The sequence below is a fragment of the Humulus lupulus genome, chromosome 3 (assembly GCF_963169125.1).
Source record: "Humulus lupulus chromosome 3, drHumLupu1.1, whole genome shotgun sequence".
Classification (NCBI taxonomy): Eukaryota; Viridiplantae; Streptophyta; class Magnoliopsida; order Rosales; family Cannabaceae; genus Humulus; species Humulus lupulus.
The window spans coordinates 191,905,725-191,914,035 of record NC_084795.1 but is presented as its reverse complement, the minus strand read 5'-3'; the positions used below and the strand labels follow the sequence as shown (position 1 = coordinate 191,914,035).

Sequence of the window (8,311 nt, the reverse complement as noted above, 5' to 3'; positions counted from 1 at the left end):
TAACTGTCACCGTTGCTTTTCTCTGTCGCTATTGACCCCAACGCCGACAGTTAATTCGAGATCAATGCCGACAGTTAAAATGTGTCGCTATTGACCCCAACGCCGACAGTTAATTCGAGACCAATGCTGACAGTTAAAATGTGTCGCTATTGACCCCAACGCTGACAGTTAATTCAAGACCAATGTCGACAGTTAAATATTGTCGCTATTGACCCCAACGCCGACAATTAATAAAAGTCCAATGCCGACAATCATAAAATGTCGCCAAAATTCAAATAAAAAATCTAAAATTATAATTAATGAATAGTATAATTTTAAAAATAAACTAAATTATGTAAATATATATTTATAAAAATTATGTATTTATTTAAGACTTTTAAAACTATAATTTTTTTTCTAAATTTTTCATATTATTAATTTTTGTATTTATAATAATTTTTATATCAAAACTTAAATTTATTATTCTTTAACCTATTTATAAAATTAATTATATTATTAACTATATTATTCTTTAACATATTTATAAAATTTGTATTAGTAAAAAAAAAGTTATTTTACTAATTGGAAAAATATTGTAAAAAAATTAATAAATAGTATAATTTTAAAAATAAATTAAATTATGTAAATATATATATAGAAGGCAAAAGTTTGGAGCCAAATGAAATAACAAGCGGCAATTTGAATAATAGGAGGCAATTTTTATTTTCTCTAAAGTACCCTATCTCATTCCCTCAACTCTCTTCTCTTAGCCTCACCCTCTCTCTTCTCGTCTCTTTATCTCCCTCACATCTAACCTCTCGTATCTCTCTCCAAGTCTTCTCTTGCAGGTGGCTGGCATAGGAGTCTCGACGGAGACGGCAACGGCGACGAGGCTCGACCGAATAATCAACACTCCACGTTTCTTTCTTTCTTTTTGGTCGGGTATATTTAAAACTTTCTCCTATTTCCCTAATATGCTCTTAGCCCTAACACTAAATTCATTCTCTTGCATTCTTAATGAGCAGAAACAAGAGCAATATGCTTCCCCTTTTCCTGTAGGATGAAGCCTCTCTCTCTCTCTCTCTCTTTGTTGTTGAACGTTGCTTTCTTGTCTCGCCATTTACTGGTAAGAGCAGCTCTTGGTCAAGCCCACTCTCTGTCTTGTCGATCCAAGACTCTATATATTTAAGTTTATTTTTCTTTTTTGGGTTTATTGCTTTTGCTCCATCCATCCGCAATATTTATGTGTGTGTGCTTTAAATTTGAATAAATCAATTTTTGTATTGGTATCTCCACTTAAACTTCCCTATGGGTAATTTTTAGAGTTGTTCTGTTTTGATATATAATGCTCTGTTTTGTTCTTCCACTCCAACTGTTTGTTAGGTGGTTTAGCTAGATTACTAATATGCAGGTGGATTAATTGTATTTTATATTGAATCGGACAGAAGAGTAGTAGTGGTGATTTTCATTTTTTTTTATTTTAGTGTTTTGATATATTTCTTCACGTGTAGTAAGTATTGGCAATCTGGGTTGGGTTCGTCTATTTAAAAACAGAGTGAGTTAGCCTATATATATATAATCAAAATTCATACTTGAGCTGAATTAAACAAATTAATGTAATTAAACTCAAATTTGAACAAATCGGAGTTGGCCTCCTTTGTTTGAACATAGATTTAAACTCAAATTAAAAACTATAAATTATTAATTTTCATGTGGAGGAATAAGAGGCAATCAATGATGGAGCTTATAACAATATATTTTCAAAGGGATTGTCAAAAGTATTTGATGGCCTCAAATTTCCACATGGTAAGAGTATTGTTCCATTACAATGAAAGTCATAGGGAGTTTATATAAATGTCTCTCCTTTTCCTTGTGTTTCTATATAGTTTGTTGTGATTAATCTTGAATGATTACTATTATTAATTAATTAAGTCATCAATCACTCTAATCATTCAGTTGTTTGAGCTACTTGCTTTGTCTGGCATGTTGATAGACTACAATTGGACTAAAATTCTCTAAAAAAGGAGCCAGTAAGAAACATCTATAAATATATATTCTTTCTATATGTAGTGTAATAATGTATATATTATCCATTATCAGTAGTAGTATTTCTCCATTTATAATTTTGTATGTATACCTTACAAACTTAATAGTTAATATCTAATAGTCTAGAAATGTTTTCTTTGACTATTTAACTATTTATTTAAAGCATGTATATGCCAGTAATGAATCTTGAAGCATTTATATATGTTATTATACTAGTAGTGGCTGCTTATTTATGGAAGTGACAGTGTTGCAATTCAACTAGCAGATGAGAAACATTGGGATGATCTAGTCATAATCGTTGCAATGGTACACATCTTCTCCTTTTAAGTGTTTCTATTATTTGATTCAGTTTTGTGTTTTTCCAGTTGTGGTTTTAGTGTGATGATATTGTAGTTTGTGGTTTTTATAACTGTGTTGCTCATGGCATAACTGTGTACTGATTATTTTTGACATTAGTTGTTAGATTGTTGTAGAAATGGCTCATTTTATATATTGTCTTTCTAAGCTGAAATCATATTCGAAAGTTTGGTTAAATTTTGTCTCGTGACTTATGGTTCTTCTAGTATCCTATAGGGTGACTCCATTTATTGATTTTGTTGCTTCCAGGTAAGTTCACGACAGAAGGTAATAAGTAGCATTTCAGGAATGCGTGAGACTATTGAAATAAGCTTGCTTTTACAACATAGGGCAAAGGTATATCTCTATTTTTTTTTGTCTTTCTCACAGTTATGACTGTAACACTAATCATAGTTTGATTAAACTCTTGACACTAATCATAGTCTTAACTATTGAGAATGCTAACTCTTTTTTTTTGAATTGTTGTAGGAAGTAGTACCAATTCTTACTTTGGAAAGACTATTGGCAACAAGAGTGTATACAAGGGCAAGAAGAAGAAATGTATCTTGTTGGACAATGAATTTAGTGTTTTTTTTTTTGTAATTTTTATTAGAGTAAATGATTCTTTGTAAATACTTTGTATAAGTTATTATTTTAATCTATAATTTTTTAGATTTGTATATAAATTTTTCATTTAAATTATAATTTTTAATTTAAAATAAAAATAAATAATTTTTTTGCAAGCAATGACGACACCTAATATTTGTCAGTGTTGCTAGCAACGGCGACACTTAATAACTGTCGGCGTAGCTAGCAATGACGACACCTAATAACTGTCGGTGTTGCCAGCAACGACGACACCATATAACTATCGGCGTTGCCAGCAATAGCGACACCTTATAACTGTCGGCGTTGCTAGTAACAGCGACATCTAATAACTGTCGGTGTAGCCAGTAACGACGACACCTAATAACTTTCGGCGTAGTACCTCTATGCCGGCATAGGCAAATACGACAGTCAGTTGACTGTCGTTGTTGCTCAATAGCGACAGTTAAAAACTGTCGGGAAATCCCATTTTTGTAGTAGTGACGAGTCACTCTTCACAAGGGAAATCCAGATTGAGCAACTCCCCACCTACTTCAAAGAGCCTTACATGACTCCGTACAAAGGCACTATAGACCCTAATTATCACTTAGACTTATTCAACAACTCGATGAAGTTAAAAGGGGACAAAAACATGGCAAGGTGCTATTTTCTCACCTTTACTCTCAAAGGAGCTGCGTACAAGTGGTTTAAGACGTTAAGGTCAGGAACCATCAGGTCATGGTAGAAGTTCTTTGGCAAATTTGTTCAGCACCACCACGCAGTCTGTGATTACGTTATGTCGAGTAGTAGCCTTACAAACTTAAAACATGGAAAAAATGAAATCCTGAAGAGCTATATCCATAAATTTAATATAGAAACAACTAAGATGGAAAGTGCAACTAAAGCATAGCTAAAGATGGCTATCATAGCCAGAGTTCGTCCAGGGAGCATGTTATGCTATAACATGCTCAAGAGAGAGGTTACAAACTTAAATGAATTCTTCGAAAGAGCACGAAAATATAAACGTGTGGAAGAGGGCCATGAGAACTTGCATGCTGGGGAAAGCAAACCTCATTCCAATCTACATCTAGAGACTCTGCATAGATGAGATCATTGTGATAGAGAAGTTGCTGATGAAGTTAAAGATGGGAAGACATATAAAAGAGACTTCAATAAGAAGCTAGCGGAATTAATCAAGGATAGCCTCTGGTAAGACTCCCTTTATTTATTTCACATAAAAAACCAAAGAAGTCACCTCAGTTGACGTCCACAAAGTAGTAGTAGTTTTTCGTTATTTGAGTTATGCCTCATAATGAATAAAAAGTTTCACTATAGTTGACCTCCTATAGAAGTAATTTATCTTGGTATGATCCAAAGGGGTCACCAAGCTAACCCTAGAACGTAACATGGCAATGATATTGTGCCTACCCTTGCACATTGCCAACTGTCACTAATTTCAAGCGTATATCTTATATATTAGATCTCTCATCTCCAAGGACACTTATGTGACTCACTTATTTCCATTGTCAATAAAAATTATCAAAGTGTATCAGAAAGAATGAAAAACAAAGTGCTTTGAAAGATAGATCCCATCAACAACTTTGGAGGTATTATATTTAACCTCACTAGGCACCTGGCCCTGTGCAAAATAGGTGCCTAGCCTCGTGAGCCTCAACATGCACCTAGCCATGTGCAAAGTAGGTGCCTAGCCTACAGCAATAGGCGCCTAGCCAAGTACAAAACAAGTGCCTCGCCTCGTGAGATACACATATATATATAAATACTTACAATATATATATGTATATATATGAGCGACGATCCTTCTAAGACACCATTTGAATCTATAAAGACTAGTTACCCGTATAGAGGCTAAGAAAGTCAAAAGGTCCCTCAAAATTTACTTCCTCACAAATACACCCACCCTACAAAGGGACTGTGTCGTAGAAGATAAAAGAGGAGCTCAAAGAGTTCCCTAAGTCTAGATTGACTAAGTTGCCTAACCCATGAAAAAAGGGCCCTAAATGAGGTCATTGCATAATACTCCCTTGCAATCAAAAAAAGGGCCATGAAATTAGGCGTTTGCAAGACTTCACAAGTACCATCTCCCTATAAGGGTCGCAATCTAAAGGGAGATCACATCAAGGACCAAAAAGGGTCCTCGTAGTAATCCTAGGTCCACTAAATCCACCTAGCCCAAAAAGGCTCTCAGAGAATATGCTTGTGAATTGATCTCAAATAATACGCTTGTGAAAAGGGTCTTGAAGAAGACGCTCATAGAAATAGTACTATGCATAATAACGAGAAAGACGCTTCTCGATAAAAAAAATAAAAGGTCAAAAGCGCACGCATCAAGAATATCGAAAAATAAAAAGAAAGGACGGGAGAACCCAAAGGGTCAACACATTCTTAAAATAAATCAACCTGTATACATAGGAGGAGTTCAAATTCTCCTCCAATGAGCATGAAGTGCAACAAGACCAAGTGTGTTTCTTCAACACGCAAGTATTGGTAGATTTCGCAGTCAACTCGACCTGCTTCTTTGATAATGAAGAAGAAGCTAACGAGACAAAAGGACCACAAGAAAAATTGTTAAAGCATGATTCACTATGAAATCTGACAAGCAATGGATATGGGCAACATCTTACGAGCACCACACAAGAGCTCACCTCGTCTACAAGGTACTTCTTGGGCCATTCCGAGTAGTATGCCTCAAGATCTTTCATTCGACCCAAGGTTTTGTACACCAATGACACCAATGGGATCTGTAGAAAGGAATGATTGGCATTACTTAAACTTCAAAGGAGTGCTGGGGTTCATCACTTATGAAGTATGTTTTTCCATATCTCATAAAAATAGAAACACAATTGCACCTTGCATATCATAAAGACTGCACAAAAAAAGTCTACAAGGATGCCTGAAGTCCTTCTCATAGACTGGGGGGAAAGTATGGATGTCCAAATTCTACACCACGTAAAGACCGCAACTCGTGTCCAAAGCCCCTAGATAATCATGTGACTCCATCATTTGCGCAGGTCTTTGTGTCTACGCAAAGTGAGCCTCTGGCGTATTGTAAATATGGGATATTATTCCATAAAGCATCCCATGCTGCGAATATGGGAAAGTCATCCCATGAAAATCACACTATGATCCATGGAGTTTGGTCTCGTCACACTTATGGGCTGCCAAGAAGTTACAAGAGGACACGTGTAGAGCTCCCTGCATAGCATGGTCAAGCGAGTCAAAGCGAGGTTGACGTGCACCAAGTGTCGAGATGCATCCGCATGGATAAGTGGCCTCGCATAGTGAGGCCAGACATTCCTAATCGTCGAGATGCCTCCACGTGGATAGGGGGCCTTGATATGTATGACTTACGCCTACCTCTGTCCAAAGGGAGACTCGCATAGCGAGGGCCAACATGCCTTGACGCCAAGAATCGTCGAGGGCACTCGAGACCCACGCCCACCTGTGTACAAAGGGAGCCTCCCATAGCGAGGTTGTACATGCCTTGACACCAAGAGTTATCGAAGGCACCTGAGACTCACGCCCAGCTCCACGCAAAGGGATCGTCGCATAGCGAGTCCCTAAATGTCTTGACGACAAGAGTTGCCGAGAGCACCCAAGACTCACGCCCACCTCCACGCAAAGGGAGCCTCACATAACCAGGCCCAACATGCCTTGACGACAAGTGTAATGCCCTGCTTTCCTATAGTCGTTAATAGTTTATTTTAAAATATGCCATTAACTCGCTAATCAAGGTTTTAGACTAAAAATGTGTGAGTAGATTGGAATAAAGACTCATATACAACTCAAAAGTTAGTGTACAGTCGACCTAAGTGATAAAACTAAACATTTTAACATATTCCTCAAAAAAATCCCAGTTGTGGTGCCTAGGTAGGCCAAACATGTATGCATTTCTCCAAGCCCTCCAACTCATGGTTGATTAACCCTTTCTTTGCCCTTACCTGCACCACAAAGCACCCGCGTGCCGAGGCCCAGCAAGACAACTTTACAACACAACATATAATAATATATTTTAACAAATGCATAACTAATCAAACACGTCAAATATTCTACAAGTTCCAATCTGAATTCACAATAGCACATCAGCACAATAGCACGATAGCACAACAACACAGCAGCACAAAAACACAATAGCACTACAACATAGCAACACAACATCCCAAATAATTATTTTAAAATATATTTACAATTCAAAAGTTAGTGTACAGTCAACCTAAGCGATAAAACTAAATGTTTGCATATTTTTCCTCAAAACTATAATTGTCATGGCAGCTAGGTAAGCCAAACATGTATGCACCGCTCCATGCCCTCCAACTCATGGTTGATCGACCTTTTCCTTGTCCTTACCTGAACCATGTAGCACCTGTGAGCTGAGGCTTAGAAAGAAAACTTCACTACACAGCGTATAATAATTTATTTCAACAAATGCATAATTAATCAATCACGTCAAACAATCTACAAGTTCCTTTAAGATTTCACAACAGTGGCCTACGCTTGTCAGGGAGCGCTACCAGGCACCAAGTTTGTTGTCTTAACCAAGCGGGTGTGTACAACACCCGTAGAGGGACCTACCCTAGTGGACTGCATTTACCATGCTTAATGTCGATCCTGGCTTTTGTCGTTCCCGACTTTCACCGTTTCAGACCTTTGCCATTGTCAGCCTTCGCTGTCCCTAGCCTTTGTCGCTCCCAGTTATTGCCGATCTCGACATTTGTCATTCCGTCACAAACACATGTATGAATTAATAGTTACAAGCAATTGACACAACACTAAGCACAATCTAGCTCTATGGGCACAAACAATATTTTACCATGAGTCCCAAGCAGCTAGCATATGGCAGTCCCGAGCACGATCCCTAGCCTTGAGCCCTAGCGGTATCACCTAGTCACCAGCAATAATAATAAATATCCATCAAACCCTAAACCAATTCAAACTTTGGAATAATATTCTAGCATCCAGGACATCAAATTCTACTTATTCAAGTAGTGGAATCCTTCTAGAGTCTTTAGGTTTGAGTTCCCAAGCTTAAAGGACTGTTTTGGGTATTTTCTACAATTACACTCGCAACCCAGCACTTAAGGCCACGCGCTACAAATTAGAGAGCCTCAAGGCTTTCCCCTGCGGGACACGGAACACGGCATGCCCTTACCTACACCACTGTGCCTTGGCATTTCAGCAACCCTCTAGGCTTTTTGGGTTTAAGTGGGCTGCGACGCTCAAATACAATGCTGCGGCGCAACCCCGCGAACCCAGAAAATAGCGATTTCAGAAATCACAAACCTCTCCCAAACCATTTCAAACACAATTTTTACCCCAAATAAATAACCCAAATCATTCCATCAAT

The 8,311-nt window shown here is 37.5% G+C and overlaps 1 long non-coding RNA gene across 2 annotated transcripts; it reads left to right on the top strand.

The window, feature by feature from the left end:
* Nucleotides 1–707: 707 nt before the first annotated feature.
* LOC133821478 (uncharacterized) lies at nucleotides 708–3,034 on the top strand. 2 transcript variants are annotated; one of them, XR_009887610.1, is made up of 3 exons: nucleotides 708–1,105; nucleotides 2,245–2,331; nucleotides 2,632–3,034. It is a non-coding gene; the product is annotated as an uncharacterized LOC133821478 (long non-coding RNA). The 2 variants fall into 2 exon arrangements; XR_009887609.1 differs by having other exon boundaries at nucleotides 2,242–2,331.
* The last annotated feature ends 5,277 nt before the right edge of the window (nucleotides 3,035–8,311 follow it).